General features: G+C 48.6%; 1 protein-coding gene across 1 annotated transcript in view; it reads right to left on the bottom strand.

Annotated features, from left to right (window-relative positions):
* LOC144768464 (uncharacterized) overlaps window positions 1-25,102 on the bottom strand; it is a 36,226-nt gene that overhangs the window by 6,061 nt on the left and 5,063 nt on the right. The window lies entirely within an intron of this gene.

The following is a 25,102-nucleotide window of genomic DNA, read 5'->3' as shown; positions in this document are numbered from 1 at the left end:
ATAAAATGATTAAAAGCAGTTAACACTAAAAAAGGATATTTCAGGTTGGTCAAGAGGGACGGATACAAATTCAAAGTGCAGGCCGACTACAATGGAGCGCAGAAAGACTAAAGGGACCCATTTGGGCCCACTGAACACAGTACCTTGGAGCTTGGGGTGCAGTGTGCGTGGGGAGGCCTTGTGCCATCTAGTGGCAGAGGCTTTGCAGGGCTTCGCGCTGCGTCACATCAGATTTGGCAAAGACTCAGCTGTAGAAACCACTTCTGAGGACAGGAATTTGGAGGGGGCACCTCAGACAACGGTAGGACTTACAGAAGGGAGAGTCCAGCAGCATCAGCAGAACTGCAGGAAGTCGTTTGTGTCTCTGACACTTCAGAAACAGGAGGCAAGCTAACAAGCCCTTGGAGCACACTTTGGAGTGAAGGCAGAGTCTAGCTCTCCTTCCAGGAGTCAGAGAGCTGCACTCCACAGGGAAACACACAGAAAAGCAGTTCTTCCACAAAAACAATCCACTTGAGTCTTTTCTGCAGCACCCCAGTTCTTCTGACAGTGGTTCTGTGTAGATCCAGAAATGTAGGATTTGACGGGCCAGAGATTTAGCACTTATGTCGAAATGTGCCTTTGATCGGAGGGAAACTCCAAAGAGTGGTTTTGAAGTGCACCAGTATCCCTTTCAATCCCAGCACTCACTGCAGACTACCAAAGGGAATTATCAGTAATTTGTATGGTCAGTTCACTACCCTGTGATGTGTAAGGGTGGGCCTCTTCCTCCCATCTGCCCAGGAAGACCCATCAGAATACAGATGGATGCAGATGGGTGCTAAATCACACCCGACCTCTGCACTGTCTGTGGCTGTCTAGATGGAATTCACAAAGGGGCCGGTCACCTAGCCCAAATGTTTATTAGAGACTGGGTGTAAGGCACAAAGAGCAGTACAAGCATAGAAACGTCCACTTTCTAAAAGTAGCATTTTTAAAATAGGAATGTTAAATCAGTATTTACCAGTAAAGAGGATTTATCATTACTATTCCAAAGATATGAAATATGAAACATGAAACGGCTACTCCTTTCCAATCAGGAATTACAGGTTATAGGTATTCTAAGAAATTCCCAGTTCTAGCCAATGAAAGTCGGCATTACAGCAGTGAAAACTGAATTTAGCTGTTTGTCACTACCAGGACATGTAAAACATAGAGTATATGTTGCGACTTTTACTTACATAGCACTCTCCCTTTGGTTTAACAGGGCCATCCTTAGGGGCGAATTATATGTAAAGAAAGGAGATTTGAAGGCTTGGCAAGTAGTTTTAAATGTATAGTTTAAATGTATAGTTGATGTAGCAGTAAACTGCACACACATAGGCACTGCAGTGGCAGGCCTGAGACATGGTTTCAGGCTGCATATGTGGGTAGCACAATCAGTGCTGCAGACCACTAGTAGCAAATAATTTGCAGACCCTGGGCACATGTAGTAACATAGATCTGAGTGACGCTGCAGGAATGCGCCACAGCAGACACTCAATCTCCAACAAGGTATCCCCACCCCAGTTCTTTTAATACTTGATTTTTAATAAAATATTGCCCAAGGCATCAGATGCGTGCCAGGTTTCCGACAATGTACACCAAGCCAAACATAACAGTATTTAGACCAGAAGCAACACAGATGTCGTAATTTGGCAGTAATTCGATTAGCATTTAGCTCAGCTACCCAAATTTTCTTATTTAACTTGACCATGTTTGCGGAGGCCATTCTGTATTTCCTGACTTCCATTTCCAATGAACATGCTGCCTCGTGGTCAGCATGCCCTTTTGTCCTTTCTCTGTACCAATGACCATTTACCTTGCCTAGCAACTGGCTATTTTTAGTACTGGTCAAACTCACGCATGCGTACTCGAACATTTAGACTAGTGATGGTCACCTCTCAGGAATGTCCTCCATAACTGACCAGTGGTACTAGACTCCTCCCACACGTTGGCCCTGCTCCAAAAGTGCCCTTATATGTACCTAAAACTGTTCAAAAGTATACCGCCTACTCTTTTTATTGCTGTAAAACTGTATAACAGAGGTCACGCACCGATGTCCGGTGTGATACTTCTTGCATTACCGAAGGGTGCTGTAGGATTGTACCACCACCCCATGGGGTCTTAATAAACCTGTCTTTTGCATTTCCAGTTTCCGTGCCAACTTCTATTTCCATGGTGTTCGAGAGTTTTTTGCAGAGTATGTAGGTCTGTCGAAACCCGATACAACAAATTGGCGACCACGAAGGGACTCATCGGCGACTCGGATGCCCGACGGAGTGGTCGCGACGAAGGATTGGAAACTCGCAATGGACGCGTACGCTGCCACTGAGTGACCCGAGTCTTCGCACCCACGGTGTTTTTTCCTTTCCTTCTGATCTGACCTTCCAGGTGGCGCCGGTCCTCGACTGAGATCCTGATCGGTTGGGTTGTCGTGCGGTGCCCGTTTGGCTGGTTTGATTAAGGAACTTGGCAGTTGGAACCTGGACGTTTGAGAATATTTGGTAAGCTTGTGAATGGTAAGGTAGTCTACTGACACTTACTGTGGCTTTTTGGATTTGTTTGAAGTTAGCTAACATTTGGACCTATGATTTGAATTATATGTGGAGTGCACCTCACATAGGCAGGTATGTGGAGATATTTCTCTGACTTTGTATTTGTTTGAACGGCACACCATGTGTAAAACATATTAAGTGCCATTTTATGTAATATCGCGTTTGTCGTGATATTTTGACATGCCTGTTTTAAGCACACTCCGAGGAATGTGGTGTCTTGGAAATGGTACCAGTTATCGATTAAATGAATCGCAGCCGGCTCCCCCAGAGGGGACACCTAATCCTGAAATGTACATAAAATTTGGCCTTCCCCCTATAATGTATATTACATTATGGCACAAATACACGAAAACTGATCATGAATTGCAATGGCCACTACATGGGTCGTTTGATTTGCGAAAGGTTCAGTATGTGGAGCAGTGTTTGTTTCAGCGCAGGTCTAGACAGGATATGTTTGATTGTGTGCGTATGTGGGAGAAAGCGGTGCGTGAACGGATGAAGCGTGAACAAGCCTTGGCGGATAAGGAGCAGCGAAAGGCTGCTCGTGACAAAGCTTTACAGCTGCAGGAAAAAGAATTGCAGGAACTGAAAGAGAGGGAGATTAGAGAACGTAATTTGCAGGTTAATGGTCAGTTTCCTATTCGACGTCCTCTTTATCCTGTCCTTACTAATGAATCAGATGATTTTGCAATGCTAGATCGTTGCCCACCTCCGTATGTTCCGCCTACGGCCCTGGATGAGGACTCGGGCGAGGATGATCAGAGGGATAATCGCACCAGGCTAAGTGTTGATCGAGCTGCAGAACTACGAGGGTTGGCTCGTAAACTTAATATTAATTCTATAACTGTCTCAGAGATTGATGGGCTTATGTGTAAGTGGTCTGAAAAAGAACGATTGTATTTTCTGGATCATTTTGGAGACGAAGTAGTTGAACGGTTTAGAAAACACTCCCCTGAGTTGGAACCTAAGGATATATCAGTTGGTTGTGGTAAATTACGTAAAGGTATTTTCGTTCTTACAGATGCGGATGAGTTTTTCCAGCGGTTGGTTCGTCTACGGGATGAAGCGTCACCACTACGGGCGTTGGGAAAGACATTGGGATCATCTGCGCCTGGATCGACGGAAGTATCCAAAGAGTGTTCTATCTTTGAAACAGATAAGAGTGCTACAGTCCATGTTATGCCTATGCGAGAAGCTGCGCCTTTGTATGTTCCTCCTAAAGGGCAAGGTACAGATGATAATAAGCTGTCTGCGGATCCGAAGGGTTACTTTATATATAATTGGGTTTATACGCCTTGGAATAGAACAGATGTTATGGCGCTTAAGAATGCTTTGCCTGACCCTCGTGAGAATCCAGCAGCTTTCTATGAAGGAGTGGAAGGTGCTATTTCTTCATGTGTTATGACATTAGTTGATATTGATCTTTTCTTTGGGTTAATATTACCCCCTGATATGTGGAGGGCGATTCGTAAATTTGATGATCGAGCGGTTTTAGGTGCAGACTGGAAGGATTTAGCTCGAGCTGATTTGGATAGGGAACCTGCGTGTAAGCCATGCCAATTGATTTTAGATCTCCCGGAGGCTATTTTGAATAAGTTAAAAACACTTGTTCCCCCTAAGAAAATAGATTGGACGATGTTGGCTTCTTGTAAACAGAAACCGGATGAATCGGTTTCTGACTTCTTTTCACGTTTCGAGGAAGCGTTTCATGATTACAGTGGTCAATTATTAACAGAGGACACGGGCAAGCATTTGTTTGTTGATAAGTATGTGGCTAATCTCCTACCGGAGATTGTAAAACGTTTAAAGACTAGTGAAAGTTCATGGACTACGGCAACCCCTGCTTCTTTATTGACTATGGCTCAGTATTATGAACGACAGGAATTGGAGGGTAAGGAAAGTAGTGATAAGAAAGCGAAGGATTTGAAGACGAAGGTGATGTTGGCTCAGGTTTACACTACACAGTCGAGAGGGAACGATAGGGGTAGACATGGATCGTATAGTTCGCCTCCTACCCGTTCTGATATTTCTGAGGATCAGTGTGCATACTGTAAACAGTTTGGACATTGGGCTTCAGATTGTCCGGTGCTTCAAGAACAGCGTAATCAGCGTGGTCGAGGAAGTGGAAGGTCTCTGAATAGTTATGCAGGGTCGAGGGGTGGAGCAAATGATCGTGGAAGGTTTGAAGCGAGAGGTCGTGGTCAGGAGGATCATAATACTTTTGATCGACGGAATCAGTATCAGATAGCTGAGGGTGAGTCTTTTGAGTCTCAGGAAAATACATATGCATAGGATTGCGTAGGATGGGGTATGGAATCGGTTGAAGTACCAGTAGATCAAAGGGGTCCATATATAGCAGCGCATGTTTTGGGTTCTACTGATCAGTTTCTGGTTGATACAGGAGCTACTCATAGCGCTCTGTCCAAACACTTGGTTCCAAGGGCTCCCCTGTCTGGCGAAACGATTACATCAATAGGGTTCGATGGAACACCTTCTCTTAGCCCACTGTCTCAACCCGTTACATTTCACATTGATAAATTTGCTGCCCCATGCCCGTTTTTGTTATCTTCGAATACACCTGATAATATTGTGGGACTTGATATGCTTAAACATTTTCGAGCAACTATACGCTGTGCCCCTGAAGGGGTACGGGTTATTTTGAATAAGAACTATCCAGAGGTTGAGAGGTTGTGCCTCATGCAGGAGGTCGATGCATTAGCCTCTCTTCCAAATAAATTGTGGGCCACTTCCGATACTGACGTGGGACAGATGATCATCCCTCCCGTACGTATTACTGTAAAGGAGGGAGTGTCTTTGCCTCGCGTATCACAGTATAAGATCTCTAGAGAAGGAGAAGTTGCCTTGACACATATTGTAAATGATTTAATTGCGGCAGGGGTGGTAGAGGAAGTCCCTTATAATGCAGGAGGTCGATGCATTAGCCTCTCTTCCAAATAAATTGTGGGCCACTTCCGATACTGATGTGGGACAGATGATCATCCCTCCCATACGTATTACTGTAAAGGAGGGAGTGTCTTTGCCTCGCGTATCACAGTATAAGATCTCTAGAGAAGGAGAAGTTGCCTTGACACATATTGTAAATGATTTAATTGCGGCAGGGGTAGTAGAGGAAGTCCCTTATAATGTTTGTAACAGCCCAATTCTTCCGATCCTTAAGAAAGACACAGACACTAAAATTTATCATTTTATTATTGATTTGAGGCAAATTAATAAGATAGTAATGCCCCAGTATCCGGTGGTGTCTGATATTACTACTTTACTTACTTTGATTCCACCCACAGCCACTACCTTCACTGTAATCGACTTGAAGAATGCTTTCTTCTCGATTCCCATTCATCCTGATAGCCGATATTTGTTTGGCTTCACATTAAATAACAAATCGTATAGATTTTGTAGGGTTCCTCAAGGCTACACAGAAAGCCCTAGCATTTATAACCAGGCTTTAAAAAGATAGCTTGATTCTTTCGATTTACAGTCTGGGGTGGCTCTTATACAATATGTGGATGACATCTTATTAGCAGCAGACACGCAGGAACAATGTGAGGAGAGCACTCTTTCCCTGCTTTCTTTTCTTGCCAAGAATAATCACATGGTCTTGAGGAAGAAATTGCAATACTGTGGACCAAAGGTGACCTACCTCGGTCATCTTTTGTCTAAGGAGGGGGCGTGCATTGACATCAGATCGAATTCAAGCAATTTTAGATACACCAGTCCCTTGCACTCAGAAAGATGTTCGTGCTTTCATAGGTTTGGCGTCCTTTTGTAGACAGTGGATATTAGGCTTTTCACACATTATAAAACCCTTGTTAGCATTGTTGTCCAAAACTACACCGATTCCCATTGAATGGACGGATGAGTGTCAGAATGCTTTTGAGCAATTAAGGCAAGCCCTTTGTTCTGCACCAGTGTTAGGTACGCCAGATTATACAAAGATCTTTACATTATATGTCCACGAGACGGATGGGTGTGCATTGTCAGTCTTAGTGCAGACACATGGAGATAAACAGAGACCTTGTGCGTACTTCTCGGCGGTACTCGACCCTGTGGCTCGAGGACTGCCTGGATGTTTTCGAGCAGTTGCAGCAACAGCAGTGGCCATACGACAGAGTGAGGGAATAGTGTTGTCACACAAGTTGTTGGTGTTAGTTCCCCATGCGGTAGATGCTTTATTGAACCAAACGAAAACACAGCATCTAACTAGTGCTCGCTTAACAGGATACGAGCTAACGCTGTTGGCGCCACATATTACACTGAAGAGGTGCGCCACTTTGAACCCCGCTACTTTATTGCCATATCCTGTTGCTGAGACCCAGAAGGAAGAACATCATGATTGTGTTTTTCTGACTGAAGAGCAAACAAAGGGTCGTATCGACTAACAGGATATGCCACTTCCAGATGTAGATGGGGAACTGTGGGTTGATGGATCGTGTTTAAAATTACCAGATGGCACGACTTCCGCAGCTTATGCGATCACGACACTTAAAACAGTGGTAGAAACAGCACGAATACCGCAGAAATCGGCCCAAGCGGCTGAATTGATAGCCTTAACGAAAGCATGTGAGTTAAGTGCTGGATTATGGGTGAATATCTACACTGATAGTCGTTACGCTTTTGGAGTAGTGCACGATTTCGGCCTACTCTGGAAGGAACGAGGGTTCCTGACCTCGCATGGAGTGCATAATATGCATGGAGAACTAGTACGTGATCTCCTGAATGCATTATTATGTCCAAAGAAAGTAGCGATAATCAAATGTAGTGCCCATAAGAAGGTGACAGACAAAGTAGGACAAGGAAATGCTTTTGCAGATCGCATAGCGAGAGAGACTGCAATGCTACAGAATGTCTCTCCTATGTATGTGGTGAAATCACAGGCTGAGCGATGGCATGATGCTAGAGAGGAAATATTAGACATACAGAAATCAGCATCTGAAGCAGAAATCGCAACCTGGGCTACAGAAGGAGTGTTGGATGATGAGGGTTGTTGGCGTAGCAAAGATCTGGAACGATGGAAATTGCCTGCTGCTTATTTGCAAGCAATGGTTCAAATGACACATGGGCTGGCCCATATTGGAGCTCTTGCAATTACTAAATTGCTTACACGAGTTTGGGAGCATCCTGAGATTGCCAGCACGGCTAAAAGAATAGTACAGACCTGTCTGATATGCTTACAGTACAATCCTGCTAAAGGGACTTATACTCCTAAAGGAGGGTTTGTTCCACCTACTGCACCATTTGAAGTACTGCAAATGGATTACATCCAGCTTGAGCGTTGTAACAATCTTAAGTATGTCTTAGTAGTGGTGTGTGCCTTCAGTAAATGGATCGAGGCCTACCCCACGAAGGATAATACAGCATTGACAACAGCTAAGGTGTTACTCAAAGAGTACTTCCCACGCTTTGGTGTTTGTAAATTTTTGTGGAATGATAATGGTCCTCATTTTGTTGGGAAAATAGTGGAGTACGTCCTGAAAGGATTGGGAATTAAGCAGAAATTTCATGCTGTATTCCACCCGCAGTCAGCAGGTTTGGTAGAAAGGTATAATGTAACTCTGAAGCTGAAGCTAGCAAAGATCGTGGCATCCACGTCTTTGAAATGGCCGGACGCTCTGCTATTGGCATTATTGTCCATTAGATCAGTGCCACATTCTCGATCTGGCCTCACACCGTATGAAGTGGTGTTTGGAAGGCCTATGAATATCTGGGGAGTCCCTAAACCTTGTTTAATACATAATGTGCCTTGTATAATGATGAACGATTATTTGGCACGATTAACAAATGATTTACTTTCTATTCATCAGCAGGTTCGAGAAGCGCTCCCAGACAACTCTATTGGAGAGGCTCATGATCTTCGTCCTGGGGATCATGTGATGGTCCGATCGTTCGAGAGAACCAGCAGTTTGGAGCCGAGGTGGCGTGGCCCTGAACAGGTGTTGCTGGCAACTCGGACGGCTGTGCGAGTCACGAATAAGAAGCGGTGGGTGCATTCCACTCACTGTCGGCGTGTTTCTCCGGATCTGGTGAACCCTGTGGTGCTGTCTGATTATCGAGACATCTTGGATACAGAGAAGAGCCCAGCTACTACGCCTAGCGAATTGGAGGGAGCCTTCCCGGACCACACTGTTTCTGGTGCAGCGAAGTATAATTTACGGTCAAGAAAAGCTGTTGTTTTGTGCGAGACTGGTTGAGTTACCGTTCTGAGGTTTGTGAAAACGGAAGCCGAGAATATTAAGGGGGGGGGATCAGTTCTGTCCAGTGTAGCGACACCCATCTTGAATCTCGGAGAAGAAACCAGAGGAAGCCTCGGTTCTTAGCACTAATTTTATTTTTTAGTTTTGTTTTTGGAAAAAAAATTGTTTTGGAAACCATCGCATCTGTTACAACGAGAAACAGGAAAATTCTTGGTGTGGTGCTTTTTGTTATGACTATAGTGGTAATAACAGTAATAGCTTGGATCATAGAACGATTGCTTCCTGCACGAGAATATTTACTGCCTACCACTCCAAGCCCATCTGAACATTTTCATTTTACTCTGCCTTATCATGAAGAAAGACATAGAGAGACTTATTTAAATAATAGCTTCATTCAAATTCTCCATCACACTCATAATATGACGAACACTTCGAACTGTTGGGTATGTGGAATGTTGCCTGGACATCAGAAGAAAGGAGGAACTCCACTTATTCTTCTCCCGTTCTCTCATAATGGTTCTTGTAATGCTTGGTATACTCTTCTATTTACTTTGAGATGGCCAACAAAAGGTGGACTACTTTTCCGATTAAATAAAGTCTGTTATAATGACAGAGATGGCTACCCACAGGCAGAAGGAACTAAATTTGAATGGGAAGAATATCGACCGGACAATATATCTACACCTCGTATGTTCACTAATCAAAGAATTGTAAATATGTCCAGTTTTTATGTGATTACAGTTATTGATTCTAGAGCTGACTTGTGCATACGTAATAAAGGCACTATTCCAGTAGGGAGAAGTGAATGTAATACTACTCTCACCTTTGATACAGCAAATGGTATTGCTTTTGTAGCCTCACGTAACACTTTATTTGTGGAAATAAGGGATACCACCGTCTTCCCATTGGGTGGTTAAGAACTTGTTACATATCTTTTGTGTTACCACCTGTATTTATTGCACCGCCTATGTATCATAACGATTTTGTATTATATTACGATTTTATATTAAATAGGGTTAAGAGAACATTAGAGATTGAGAATATTGATCAGACTGACACCTCTCTACAGCAATATGTAGATTTTAATTTAGGCCTGTTTTCCTTTGTTGGCGCTGCCTTAAATAGCAGGAAAATAAGACGGCTAACACGTGTTGTGGAAGCTGTCGCTAATGAAACTGCTTCTGCCTTAGGGAACTTGACTGAGGAACTCCAAATTACTAGGATTGTAACGCTCCAGAACCGGATGGTTCTAGATGTAATATTAGCTGATCGTGGGGGTGCATGCTGCATCATTGGTAGCAGTTGTTGTGTATACATGCCAGATAGTTCGCCTTCTGTTTATGATGCTATTTCTAAATTGCACAAAATTGCTGCTGAAATTCATCCCGAAAATGGTACATGGACATTCTCTAACTGGTTCTGGACTTTGCTTAGTACCTGGGGTTGGAAACTATTAACGATCCTATGTATGATCATTGGAATACTTTTCTTCTTTTGTTTATGTATTCAGTGTGGCCCTACTTTATGTTCTGTATGTATTACTGCCTGTATTCCATCCAAACGAGCTATTGCTAAAAATGAGAAAATAATTAACAAAGAAATAGCAAATTTAATGTTGATTAATACTGATGATGAATATCCTGACTACTTCCATTATGAGGTAGCTTCAGCTCAATGCTAAACGGGCCGTCTGTCGTAATTCGGCAGTAATTCGATTAGCATTTAGCTCAGCTACACGAATTTTCTTATTTAACTTGACCATGTTTGCGGAGGCCATTTTGTATTTCCTGACTTCCATTTCCAATGAACATGCTGCCTCGTGGTCAGCATGCCCTTTTGTCCTTTCTCTGTACCAATGACCATTTACCTTGCCTAGCAACTGGCTATTTTTAGTACTGGTCAAACTCACGCATGCGTACTCGAACATTTAGACTAGTGATGGTCACCTCTTAGGAATGTCCTCCAAAACTGACCAGTGGTACTAGACTCCTCCCACACGTTGGCCCTGCTCCAAAATTGCCTTTATATGTACCTAAAACTGTTCAAAAGTATACCGCCTACTCTTTTTATTGCTGTAAAACTGAATAAAAGAGGTCACGCACCGATGTCCGGTGTGATACTTCTTGCATTACCGAAGGGTGCTGTAGGATTGTACCATCACCCCATGGGGTCTTAATAAACTTGTCTTTTACATTTCCAGTTTCCGTGCCAACTTCTATTTCCATGGTGTTCAAGAGTTTTTTGCAGAGTATGTAGGTCTGTCGAAACCCGATACAATACAGAGAGTAGCCTGTCCACATGTTGAAAGAGTGCACACTATACGTCTCCCTGCTACAATTAGGTTAATAAACAAGCATTGGCACAACCAATAGGTCTCGCTTTTGGGACCTTATAAGTGTTTAGCCATGAAACAGTTTCTGTTTTTGCACCAAGGATACTGTGCTGCATGACTAAATACTTATAAGGTCACAAAAGTGAGACATATTGGCTAAGCTAATGCTTGTTTGCAGCGGTGGTTGAATGTGTAGGCAGAGCCTGACACTGCGAAGGTTGCTGATTTTACAAGCGATGCCTAGGTTCACAGTTAGCACCAATTTATCTCAAGAATGGAACAAAGATAAAGAATGATGAATTATTTGAAATTCTCACATTCACCTGGCAGGAAGGAAAATTGAATACTGATTGTAGGCATACATTTGTGCCAAAATGAAGAAAAAAAACGACAATAGATTTAAAGTGGCCCTTAAAAATGTCAAACTCGTTCAGAGGACAGTATGTGCTGAAATGTGACCATGTACATAGGGATGTGTTCCAGCAACCGCAATGGATGTCACCTGATAACAGACCGTCAGACCTTTCAATAAAATCCCAAACTCTAGTCTGTGAAAGGCAAAGCCAATATGAAAAGCAGCCGCTGGCTACTATGGCAACATATAGGCTGGACGTTCCACTGCATGTATTTCAAAGCCTCGTGAGAAGAAATATATCGGACGTTGCTCTTTTGTAGCGCCGAGCGCTGGCTCTCAGGCTGTGCAGGCGCTTTTTAAAAGCTGCATTTTGTTTAGAACAACGTGAAAGAAATAATGGACTACTGCAGCAATAGCCTGCAGCACTAGAGTGCAGCAATGGACGACCGCAGCAATGGACGACCGCAGCAATGGACGACCGCAGCAATGGACGAACGCAGCAATGAACTACAGCAATGGACTGCAGCAATGGACTGCAGCAATGGACTGCAGCAATGGACTGCAGCAATGGACTACAGCAATGGACTACAGCAATGGACTACAGCAATGGACTGCAGCAATGGACTGCAGCAATGGACTGCAGCAATGGACTGCAGCAATGGACTACAGCAATGGACTACAGCAATGGACGACTGAAGCAATGGAGTGCAGCAATGGACTGCCACAATGGACTGCAGCAATGGACTGCCACAATGGACTGCAGCAATGGACTACAGCAATGGACTACAGCAATGGACTACAGCAATGGACTACAGCAATGGACTGCAGCAATGTACGACTGAAGCAATGGACGACTGAAGCAATGGAGTGCAGCAATGGACTGCCACAATGGACTGCAGCAATGGACTGCAGCAATGGACTGCAGCAATGGACGACTGCAGCAATGGACGACTGCAGCAATGGACGACTGCAGCAATGGACGACTGCAGCAAAGGACTGCAGCTATGGAGTGCAGCAATGGACAACTGCGGCAATGGACGACGGCAGCAATGGACGACTGCAGCAATGGACGACTGCAGCAATGGACGACTGCAGCAATGGACGACTGCAGCAATGGACGACTGCAGCAATGGACTGCAGCAATGGACTGCAGCAATAGACGACTGCAGCACTAGACGACTGCAGCACTAGACGACTGCAGCACTAGACGACTGCAGCACTAGACGACTGCAGCAATGGATGCCTGCAGCAATGGACGGCAGCAATGGACTGCAGCAATGGAGTGCAGCAATGGAGTGCAGCAATGGAGTGCAGTAATAGACTGCAGCAATGGACTGCAGTAATAGACTGCAGTAATGGACGACTGCAGCAATGGACGACTGCAGCAATGGACGACTGCAGCAATGGATGACTGCAGCAATGGACGACTGCAGCAATGGACGACTGCAGCAATGGACGACTGCAGCAATGGACGACTGCAGCAATGGACGACTGCAGCAATGGACGACTGAAGCAATGGACGACTGAAGCAATGGACGACTGAAGCAATGGACGACTGAAGCAAGGGAGTGCAGCAATGGACTGCAGTAATGGACTGCAGCAATGGACGACTGCAGCAATGGACGACTGCAGCAATGGACGACTGCAGCAATGGATGCCTGCAGCAAAGGACTGCAGCAATGGACGACTGAAGCAATGGACAACTGCAGCAATGGACAACTGCAGCAATGGACAACTGCAGCAATGGACAACTGAAGCAATGGACGACTGAAGCAATGGACGACTGAAGCAATGGACGACTGAAGCAATGGATGACTGACGTAAGGGAGTGCAGCAATGGACTGCAGTAATGGACTGCAGCAATGGACGATTGCAGCAATGGACGATTGCAGCAATGGACGACTGCAGCAATGGACGACTGCAGCAATGGACGACTGCAGCAATGGACGACTGCAGCAATGGACGACTGCAGCAATGGATGACTGCAGCAATGGACGACTGCAGCAATGGACGACTGAAGCAATGGACGACTGAAGCAATGGACGACTGACGTAAGGGAGTGCAGCAATGGACTGCAGCAATGGACTTCAGCAATGGGCAACTGCAGCAATGGGATGCAGCAATGGACAACTCCAGCAATGGACACCTGCAGCAATGGACTGCAGCAATGGACGACTGAAGCAATGGACGACTGAAGCAATGGACGACTGAAGCAATGGACGACTGAAGCAATGGATGACTGACGTAAGGGAGTGCAGCAATGGACTGCAGTAATGGACTGCAGCAATGGACGATTGCAGCAATGGACGACTGCAGCAATGGACGACTGCAGCAATGGACGACTGCAGCAATGGACGACTGCAGCAATGGACGACTGACGTAAGGGAGTAGAGCAATGGACTGCAGCAATGGACTTCAGCAATGGGCAACTGCAGCAATGGGATGCAGCAATGGACTTCAGCAATGGAGTGCAGCATTTCTATGTTTTTTTCGAGTGGGCGCAGAGTCAGTCCGTTCTCCTCCTAAAGTGTATTATGCTGGAAGGCCGCAGCACCACAAACTATATTTGAATATTTTAAGTGTGTACAGCAAGCACACTTATTCAGTGACTTTCCTCATTTAGCAGCCCCGCCCATGCCCATGTCTGTTTCAGGGAGGCTGGGGGAGGGCACCTGACCGAGGGAGCAGCAGGAAAAGAAACCATATATCCGTGGCCGGTAACTATAACGAGTCCTCCAAGGCCATCGCAGGAAGGATTGATGTCTCGCAGGCCCTGCAGAGCGCAGTACAGAGATTATCTACGGTGCACAATGCTGTTTTTTAAGCATTGCATGAACTCTCTATCGTATCTGGGAGCTATGTATGTGTACCGAATGCATTTTAAAGCAGTGATGCGGACACCAGCATTAAAATGCGTTAGCCTAACGCCTGATGCGTGGTACTTGACAGGGCTGGTAAGATGCTGTCTGCAGGAGGCACATTAACCCACTGGGCTATCCATATAAAATACAGTCCTGTAATATGCTGGCAGACTCTCTGCAGGAGGCGCATTAAAACACTGAGCAATCCATATTAAATACAGTCCTGTAATATGCCGGCAGACTCTCTGCAGGAGGCGCATTAACCCACTGTGCTAGCCATATAAAATACAGTCCTGTATTATCCCGGTCGACTTCCAGGCAGGAGGCATATTAACCCACTGAGCTATCCACATAAAATACAGTCCTGTAATATGCAGCAGACTCTCTGCAGGAGGCGCATTAACCCAGTGAACTATCCATATAAAATATAGTCTTGTAATATGCTGGCAGACTCTCTGCAGGAGTAGCATTAACCCACTGAGCTCTCAATATAAAATACAGTCCTGTAATATTCTGGTAGACTCTCTGCAGGAGGCGCATTAACCGAGTGAACTATCCATATGAAATACAGCCCTTTAATATATGGTGGCAGATTCTCTGCAGGAGTTGTATTAACACTACTGAGCTAGCCATATAAAATAGAGTCCTGTAATATGCTGGCAGACTCTCAGCAGGAGGCGCATAAACCAACTGAGCTATCCATATAAAATCCAGTCCTGTAATATGCTGGCAGACTCTCTGCAGGAGGCGCATTAACCCACTGAGCTATCCATGTAAAATAGAGTCCTGAACAATGCTCGGGGACTCTCTGCAGGAGGCGCATTAACCCACAGAGCTATCCATTTAAAATATAGTCCTGTAATATGCTGGCAGACTCTCCGCAGGAGGCGCATTAACCCACTGAGCTATCCATATAAAATAGAGTCCTGAAATATGCTAGCAGACTCAGCAGAGGGCGCATTAACCAACTGAGCTATCCATATAAAATGCAGTCCTGTAATATGCTGGCAGACTCTCTGCAGGAGGAGCATTTACCCACTGAGCTATCCATATAAAATACAGTCCTGTAATATGCTGGCAGACTCTCTGCAGGTGGCGCATCAACCCACTGAGCTATCCATATAAAATAGAGTCCTGTAGTATGCTGACAGACTCTTTGCAGGAGGCGCATTAACCCACTGAGCTATCCATATAAAATACAGCTCTGTAATATGCTGGCAGACTCTCTGCAGGAGGCGCATCAACCCACCGAACTATCCATATAAAATACAGCCCTGTAATATGCTGGCAGACTCTCTGCAGGAAGCGCATCAACCCAGTGAACTATCCATATATAATACAGCCCTTTAATATGCTGGCAGACTTTCTGCAGGAGGAGCATTTAGCCACTGAGCTATCTATATAAAATAGAGTCCTGTAATATGATAACAGACTCTCTGCACGAGGTACATGTAACCCACTGAACTATCGATATAAAATACAGTCCTGTAATATGCTGACAGACTCTTTGCAGGAGGCGTATTAACCCAATGAACTATCGATATAAAATACCGTCCTGTGATATGCTGGCAGACTCTCTGCAAGAGGCGCATTAACCCACTAAACTATCAATATAAAATACAGTCCTATAATATGCTGACAGACTCTTTGCAGGAGGCGTATTAACCCAATGAGCTATCCATATGAAATACAGTCCTGTAAAATTCTGACAGATTCTAATAATCCAAATCTGACCTGCACTGTGGTACTCCCATTACCATGGTCCGATCACAGTGCCATTTTATTTGAACTGAAAGAGTCAAACGGCCTTCAACCCAGACCTGAACCCATAAGGAAGATTGCAAAAAGAACCTGGAAAAATGCAAATTGTTTAGAATTAGAAGGGGCACTGAAAAGAACCTTGCGCCCACTCCCCTCTGGGGTGAACAAGGCTACGTCGGTCTATACAGATTGGATAGACACAGCATGCAATAAATTAGTTCCGGTTAAACATTGAACCCTTAAATGGGCCCAACCCTCAGACCCCTGGTACTCAGATGATTTAAAAAAAACTGAAACAGCCTGTAAAATATTAGAATGGGCATGGAGGAAAGGGTATAAAAGTAAGGATATAGAAATGTATAAGTAGAGTCTCAGAATCTATAAGGAACTATTGCTGGAAACAAAAAAGAAGTTCTTTACAGAACAAATTTCTCAAGCTAAGTCCAATCTCAAAGAACTCTTTAAAACTATTACTAAACTTGCCGCACCAGCCCCTAAGAGCTTAAGTAGTCCTGAATTGTGCGAAAAATTTGCTCCTTTTTTCCAACAAAAGGAGGAATATATTTTTTCTACATTCACTTTAGCCCAAAAAGGTGAAAAAGTGCAGCCACCTAAAATAGAACCTAATAGACCCAACCCTACACCAGTTTTAGATAAATTCTTATTGCTAGAAATATAAGAGTCAATCAAACTTTTGAACTCTATTCGATCAGGGTCTTCCATGGATCCATGTCCGGCGTTTGTATTGAAATTAATCCCAGAAGTCAAAGGGTCAGCTCTTACCCCTTTGCTCAGCACCATATTCACCACCGGCATATTTCCCAGGGACTGGAAGAAGGCCTCCATCCTCCCCCCATTAAAAAAAATGACTCTGGTTCCTAAGGACCCAAGTAGTTATAGGCCAATTTCATGGCTTCCGCTTCTTGCAAAAAAGGCTGAAAAAGCTATGAATACCCCGCTTGGTGTATTTCTCCGAACCAATAATCTACTCGACCAGTCTCAATACAGGTTTAGAGGTGAACACAGCACAGAGCTGACTTTAATTAAATCTACAGAGGAAGTGAGGGAGGCCTTGGACTGTGGAGGCAAGGCAATACTGATTATGCTAGATTTGTCAGCGGCCTTTGACACGGTCCATCATGAAGTTCTGATGGACTGGCTGTCTGAAGCAGGGGTACAGGTTGATGCTTGGAACCTCCTGTAGTCCTTTCTATCTGAAAGAACACAAACAGTCGATCTAGACAACAAGTCAAAGCCGTTTCCCCATTCTTGTGGGGTGCCTCAGGGCTCACCGTTAAGCCTAACACTTTTTAATATGTACATGATAACTCTGGCATGTTTGATAAGATCCTTTGGCTTCCAACTCACCTCCTATGCGGACGACACTCAAATTGTGTTATCTCTTAGAGATGTGGATGAAAAGGAAACTGGGGCACGTTTTCATGATTGTATGAAAGCCATCTCAGGATTGAATGTCGACCAACTGCTTGAAACTAAATTCAAGCAAAACAGAGGTCATCATATTCAGGAATAACCCACACCTATCGACACCAGACTGGTGACCAGAAGATTTTGGTATTTGCCCTGCTTCCACCGGGAAAGCAACAAATCTGTGGGTGTTAGTGCATAACAAACTTACGTTTAGTGACCAAATAAGCACGGTGGTGTCAGCTTGATTTCTGATACTCAGAATCATAAGAAAAATACATCTTTATCTTCCAGAAGAAAGTCTCAGGACGGTGGCCACGGCACTTGTTATGGCACGTCTGGATTATTGCAACAGCGTCTGTCTGAACGCCCAAAAACAGCACATTAACAGGCTTCAGATCGTGCAAAACGCGCCGGCCAGGTTGTTGACAGGGACACCTAAATATTGTCAAAAAAGAACTAATATAACTACACGGGCTCCCTGTGGAACAAAGGGTAAGCTTTAAGGCCTGGAAGGACTCTTCGGTCCACAGGAGCAAGACAAGTTCTAGTTCCTATATTTAAAAAAGCCAGTTGGGGAGCTAGGAGTTTCATCGCCTGCGCATCTAAGGCCTGGAATGATCTGCCGTTCCATTTGAGAAATTCAGCAGATCTCCTCTTTTTTAGAAGGGGGCTGAAAACATGGCTGTTTACTCAGTGACATAATTTCTCCTGATATGCAGTGCATATCGCCAGGACACCTCAGGGAAACCGTTGCACTCTAAAAGTTTAATTAACATAATATGTACTTGCTGCCGTTCTTTTCTAACTAGAGCTCGGCTGATTGTGGGCCATTTCAAAGTATTTATGCTAATCACAGTGCCCATCAAGGGCAGCACTTAACAAATACTTTCAAAATGCATACAATCAACTCCAAAGATGCGCTCTACATAGAAAAGAAATGCAACAAGTCTACAAACATGAGGTGTGCTTTCAGAATCATCTGAAAGAACAAGTACGTGCTTTTAAACTGGATGCATTTCTTTTCTAAATATAGCGCAGCTGTGTGGCTTATTGTTTGCCCTTTGAAAGTATGTTTATGCTAAATGCAGCCCATGACGGACGCTGTGATTAACATAAATACTTTCAAAAGGCCCACAATCAGCCTTGCAGCCGTGCTGCTTTAAGAAAAGAAAAGAAAAGCAGGACGTTTAAAAGCACAACGTGTGCTTTCAGAAGATCCTGGATGTTGGTGAGTGGTAGTGATGGAATTCATGGAGAAGAAGGAGATGGGGCGCCAAAAAAGACTGTTGCACAGTGTGCGACGCGTGCTAGGGCTATCCCTGGGTGGGAGTGTTAGCCCCCTCCCGCAGGTCGGGTCTTGTTGCTCCCCTGATCACAGCGTCCGTCATGGGCTGCATTTAGCATAACTTCTTTCAAAAGGCAAACGATCAGCCCCACATTTAGAAAAGAAATGTAGCAAGTTTTATATAGTGGGAACTCAACCCAAAGTTATTGGAACAATTTACCTGATTATTTTTTTTGTATGTATGGGGAGATTCATCGATTTGCAGAGAATCACAGAATGTTAGTCTGACCCGAGACAGAAAATCCATTGCCTAAGTTGGCAGCTCGAGCATTAAGCCACAACCTCTACCACAAGAGCAGAAGCATTTTCAATTGATATACAACTTTATGCAACGAACAACCATTGACAAAGCCAATAATCCTGGCTTCTTGTAGGTGTAATTATACTTGTATTATATATCTGGATGCAATGACGGAAGAAGCAACATATCAGTCAGGTGGCACACTAGGTTGAGCTAGCTTAATTGCTTTTAAGCCACGCCCTTCATTGCATTGGTCATGCCTTTTGAGAGACACCCTAGTGTTTTCATCCCACTTAAAGCTCTGGTCTACACGCGTGGCCAGGTTCTTGACATAGCCTTGGCAGCAGCACACAAAGACCTTACTCTCTCGCACGTAGAAGACAAAAATTGAGGGAATATTGCTTGCGTGGTAATGTAATTAAATGAGTGACTGTGTTTATGAAATCATCCCCACTTCAGGTGTTGGAAGCCCTGAAGTAATGTTGCAGCCAACGCTCCTCGCATCGTCACTAAAAAACATTAAGAAAGCCAAATAGCTCTCAGATAACATGAGAGGTATTTGTCTTTGTCAATGCTTATTTAGACATAATGCAAAACTGCTGTGCAACATGACAAAGAATAACACAGTCCAAGGCCGCGGTGCACTCTGGGGTGTCAGCGCTTTGCTCTGTTTGACTTTACTTTGAGCTGTATTCACATCAGCTGCAGTGCTGACCAGCATGTCTAAACAAACATTGGCAAAGCCAAGAGATTGTGCATGGGTGACAGCTATTGGCTTTGCCAATGATTGTTCAGGACTGCTCTGAGGACATAGATATATAATTCACGAAAGGTTTATAAAAATGCAGAACATAAACTGAGGCTTTGAAAGGCCCCAGGCCTCGAGGAGCCTCCAGGAGGAGTCAACACAGGGTCTGAGGGGTCAATGCTGAGGGATGAAGGTCACAGGGAGGGGGAAACATGCACGAGGACCCCCTTACTCTCCCCCCCCCCGCCTCAACCCCCCTCCTCAGCCTCCCCTCCGTCTCACCAGGCCTCTCACCCCCCCGGCCTCCCCTCTGACTCACCAGGTCTCTCACCCCCCTCCCCTCTGTCTCTCCAGGCCTCTGACCCCTCCCTCCCCTCTGTCTCTCCAGGCCTCTCACCCCCTCCCTCCCCTCTGTCTCTCCAGGCCTCTCACCCCCCCTCCCTCCCCTCTGTCTCTCCAGGCCTCTCACCCCCCCTCCCCTCTGTCTCTCCAGGCCTCTCACCCCCCTGGCCTCCCCTCTGACCCTCCAGGCCTCTCACCCCCTCCCCTCCCCTCTGTCTCTCCAGGCCTCTCACCCCCCTCCCTCCCCTCTGACTCACCAGGCCTCTCACCCCCTCCCCTCCCTCCCCTCTGACTCTCCAGGCCTCTCACCCCCCTCCCCTCTGACTCACCAGGCCTCTCACCCCCCTCCCTCCCCTCTGACTCTCCAGGCCTCTCACCCCCCTCCCTCCCCTCGGACTCTCCAGGCCTCTCACCCCCCTCCCTCCCCTCTGACTCTCCAGGCCTCTCACCTCCCTCCCCTCTGTCTCTCCAGGCCTCTCACCCCCCTCCCCTCCCCTTTGACTCCCCTCTGACCCTCCAGGCCTCTCACCCCCCTCCCTCCCCTCTGTCTCTCCAGGCCTCTCACCCCCCTCCTCCCCTCACCTCTGTCTCTCCAGACCTCTCACCCCCTCCCCTCTGTCTCTCCAGGCCTCTCCCCCCCCTCCTCCCCTCTGTCTCTCCAGGCCTCTCTAACCCACTGGCCTCCACTCTGACCCTCCAGGCCTCTCACCCCCTCCCTCCCCTCTGACTCTCCAGGCCTCTCACCCCCCTCCTCTCTGCCTCTCCAGGCCTCTCACCCTCCTCCTCTCTGTCTCTCCAGGCCTCTCCCCCCTCCCTCCCCTCTGTCTCTCCAGGCCTCTCACCTCCCTCCCTCCCCTCTGACTCTACAGGCCTCTCACCCCCTCCCTCCCCTCTGTCTCTCCAGGCCTCTCACCCCCCTCCCCTCCCTCCCCTCTGTCTCACCAGGCCTCTCACCCCCCTCCCTCCCCCCTGTCTCTCCAGGCCTCTCACCCCCCTCCCCTCCCTCCCCTCTGTCTCACCAGGCCTCTCACCCCCCTCCCTCCCCCCTGTCTCACCAGGCCTCTCACCCCCCTCCCTCCCCTCTGTCTCTCCAGGCCTCTCACCCCCCTCCCTCCCCTCTGACTCTCCAGGCCTCTTACCCCCCTCCCTCCCCTCAGTCTCTCCAGGCCTCTCACTCCCCCCCTGGCCTCCCCTCCGTCTCTCCAGGCCTCTCACCCCCCTCCCCTCCCTCCCCTCTGTCTCTCCAGGCCTCTCACCCCCTCCCTCCCCTCTGACTCTCCAGGCCTCTCACCCCCCTCCCTCCCCTCTGTCTCTCCAGGCCTCTCACTCCCCCCCTCCCCTCTGTCTCTCCAGGCCTCTCTCCCCCCTCCCCCCCCTCTGTCTCTCCAGGCCTCTCACCCCCTCCCTCCCCTCTGTCTCTCCAGGCCTCTCACCCCCCTCCCTCCCCTCTGTCTCTCCAGGCCTCTCACCCCCCCCCTCCCCTCTGTCTCTCCAGGCCTCTCACCCCCTCCCTCCCCTCTGTCTCTCCAGGCCTCTCACCCCCCTGGCCTCCCCTCTGTCTCTCCAGGCCTCTCACCCCCCTCCCTCCCCTCTGTCTCTCCAGGCCTCTCACCCCCTCCCTCCCCTCTGTCTCTCCAGGCCTCTCACCCCCCCCCTCCCTCCCCTCTGTCTCTCCAGGCCTCTCACCCCCTCCCTCCCCTCTGTCTCTCCAGGCCTCTCACCCCCCTGGCCTCCCCTCTGTCTCTCCAGGCCTCTCACCCCCCTCCCTCCCCTCTGTCTCTCCAGACCTCTCACCCCCCTCCCTCCCCTCTGTCTCACCAGGCCTCTCACCCCCCTCCCTCCCCTCTGTCTCTCCAGGCCTCTCCCCCCTCCCCTAACCTCTGTCTCTCCAGGCCTCTCACCCCCCCTCCCCTCCCCTCTGTCTCTCCAGGCCTCTCACCCCCCCTCCCCTCTGTCTCTCCAGGCCTCTTACCCCCTCCCTCCCCTCTGTCTCTCCAGGCCTCTCACCCCCCCCTCCCCTCCCCTCTGTCTCTCCAGGCCTCTCACCCCCCTCCCTCCCCTCTGTCTCTCCAGGCCTCTCACCCCCCTCCTCCCCTCTGCCTCTCCAGGCCTCTCGCCCCTCCCTCCCCTCTGTCTCTCCAGGCCTCTCACCCCCTCCCCTCTCCTCTGTCTCTCCAGGCCTCTCCCCCCTCCCTCCCCTCTGTCTCTCCAGGCCTCTCACCCCCCTGGCCTCCCCTCTGTCTCTCCAGGCCTCTCACCCCCCTCCCCTCCCCTCTGTCTCTCCAGGCCTCTCCCCCCTCCCTCCCCTCTGTCTCTCCAGGCCTCTCACCCCCCTCCCTCCCCTCTGTCTCTCTAGGCCTCTTCCCCCCTGGCCTCCCCTCTGTCTCACCAGGCCTCTCACCCCCCTCCCTCCCCTCTGTCTCACCAGGCCTCTCACCCCCTCCCTCCCCTCTGACTCTCCAGACCTCTTACCCCCCTCCCTCCCCTCAGACTCTCCAGGCCTCAAACCCCCCTCCCCTCTGTCTCTCCAGGCCTCTCACCCCCCCCTCCCCTCTGTCTCTCCAGGTCTCTCACCCCCCTCCCCTCTGTCTCTCCAGGCCTCTCCCCCCCTGGCCTCCCCTCTGTCTCTCCAGGTCTCTCACCCCCCTCCCTCCCCTCTGTCTCTTCAGGCCTCTCACCCCATCCCTCCCCTCTGTCGCTCCAGGCCTCTCACCCCCCTCACCCCTCCCCTCTGACTCACCAGGCCTCTCACCCCCCTCCCTCCCCTCTGTCTCTCCAGGCCTCTCACCCCCTCTCCTCCCCTCTGTCTCTCCAGGCCTCTCACCCCCCTCCCTCCCCTCTGTCTCTCCAGGCCTCTCACCCCCTTCCCTCCCCTCTGTCTCTCCAGGCCTCTCACCCCCCCTCCCCTCTGTCTCTCCAGGCCTCTCACCCCCCTCCCTCCCCTCTGTCTCACCAGGCCTCTCCCCCCCTCCCCTCTGTCTCTCCAGGCCTCTCACTCCCCCCCTCCCCTCTGTCTCTCCAGGCCTCTCACCCCTCCCCTCCCCTCCGTCTCTCCAGGCCTCTCACCCCCCCTCCCTCCCCTATGTCTCTCCAGGCCTCTCACCCCCTCCCTCCCCTCTGTCTCTCCAGGCCTCTCACCCCCCTCCCTCCCCTCTGTCTCTCCAGGCCTCTCACCACCCCCCTCTGTCTCTCCAGGCCTTTCACCCCCCCCCCTCCCCTCTGACTCTCCAGGCCTCTCACCTCCTCCCCTCCTCCCCTCTGACTCTCCAGGCCTCTCACCCCCTCCCCTCCTCCCCTCTGTCTCTCCAGGCCTCTCACCACCCCCCTCTGTCTCTCCAGGCCTCTCACCCCCTCCCCTCTGTCTGAGCAGGCCTCTCACCCCCCTCCCCTCTGTCTCTCCAGGCCTCTCACCTCCTCCCCTCTGTCTCTCCAGGCCTCTCACCCCCCTCCCTCCCCTCTGACTCACCAGGCCTCCCCCCCTCCCCTCTGTCTCTCCAGGCCTCTCACCCCCTCCCTCCCCTCTGTCTCTCCAGGCCTCTTACCCCTCTCCCTCCCCTCTGTCTCTCCAGGCCTCTCACCCCCCTCCCTCCCCTCTGTCTCTTCAGGTCTCTCGCCCCCTCCCTCCCCTCTGTCTCTCCAGGCCTCTTACCCCCCTCCCTCCCCTCTGTCTCTCCATGCCTCTCCCCCCCCTCCCCTCCCCTCCCCTCTGTCTCTCCAGGCCTCTCACCCCCCTCCCTCCCCTCTGTCTCTCCAGGCCTCTCACCCCCTCCCTCCTCCCTGTCTCTCCAGGCCTCTCAACCCCCTCCCCTCCCCTCTGACTCTCCAGGCCTCTCACCCCCTCCCTCCCCTCTGTCTTTCCAGGCCTCTCACCCCCCTCCTCAGCCTCCCCTCTTGTTTTTATTTATGCGTTTTTCTATAGCGCGGGCTTTACCCGAAGGTGTCAGAGCGCTTCACAAAGGAACAGAACTGATACATGAGAACATTACAAGTGAGCAAAATACAAAGGCAAACGTTACATTAAATGAAGCAAAATTACAATTGTGCGCCAACAAAGTATAAGAGGTAGTAAACGGTGCATTACAAAAGTGACAATCGTGAGTCAATAAAATACAAGAGGTAGCAAACGGTGCATTGCTCCGTGATCAAAATAGCGGACAGTCTTTCACCTCCTTCGGCGGTGGGTCAAGGTGTTCCCCAAGGCTCTATTCTTGCACCCACATTGTTCAATCTCTATTTGGAACCTCTGGGAAATCTCCTAAGTAAATCTGGGGTCAACTATCACCTCTACGCTGACGACACTCAAATCTACCTAAAGGTTGCCTCCACTCAAGATCTCTCTGTCCTAAGCTCTACCCTCGACTCCATTCATAACTGGATGTCAACACATCAACTGATCCTGAACCCCTCCAAAACTGAGTTCCTCCTCCTCTCCTCCTCACTTTCTCCTCCCCCGGAGCAATCATGGATGGACCAGATGAATCTGATGAACACTAATCCCATCATTGTCGACAGCGCAAAATCCCTTGGTGTCATACTCGACACAAAACTCAACCTACTCTCCCACATTAATTCAATTGCAAAGTCTGCCCGATACCAACTGCGCCTTCTTTGGGGGATTCGTCGCTTCTTCCCGGTGCATGACCTCAAAACCCTGGTCCAATCGCTGGTCTCTCACCCCCCTCCCCTCCCTCCCCTCTGTCTCTCCAGGCCTCTCACCCCCTCCCTCCCCTCTGACTCTCCAGGCCTCTCACCCCCCTCCCTCCCCTCTGTCTCTCCAGGCCTCTCACTCCCCCCTCCCCTCTGTCTCTCCAGGCCTCTCTCCCCCCTCCCCCCCTCTGTCTCTCCAGGCCTCTCACCCCCTCCCTCCCCTCTGTCTCACCAGGCCTCTCACCCCCCTCCCT

The sequence above is a fragment of the Lissotriton helveticus genome, chromosome 1_1 (genome assembly GCF_964261635.1).
Source record: "Lissotriton helveticus chromosome 1_1, aLisHel1.1, whole genome shotgun sequence".
Classification (NCBI taxonomy): Eukaryota; Metazoa; Chordata; class Amphibia; order Caudata; family Salamandridae; genus Lissotriton; species Lissotriton helveticus.
The sequence above is the reverse complement of the archived record's forward strand: the minus strand, read 5'-3'. Positions and strand labels throughout refer to the sequence as shown.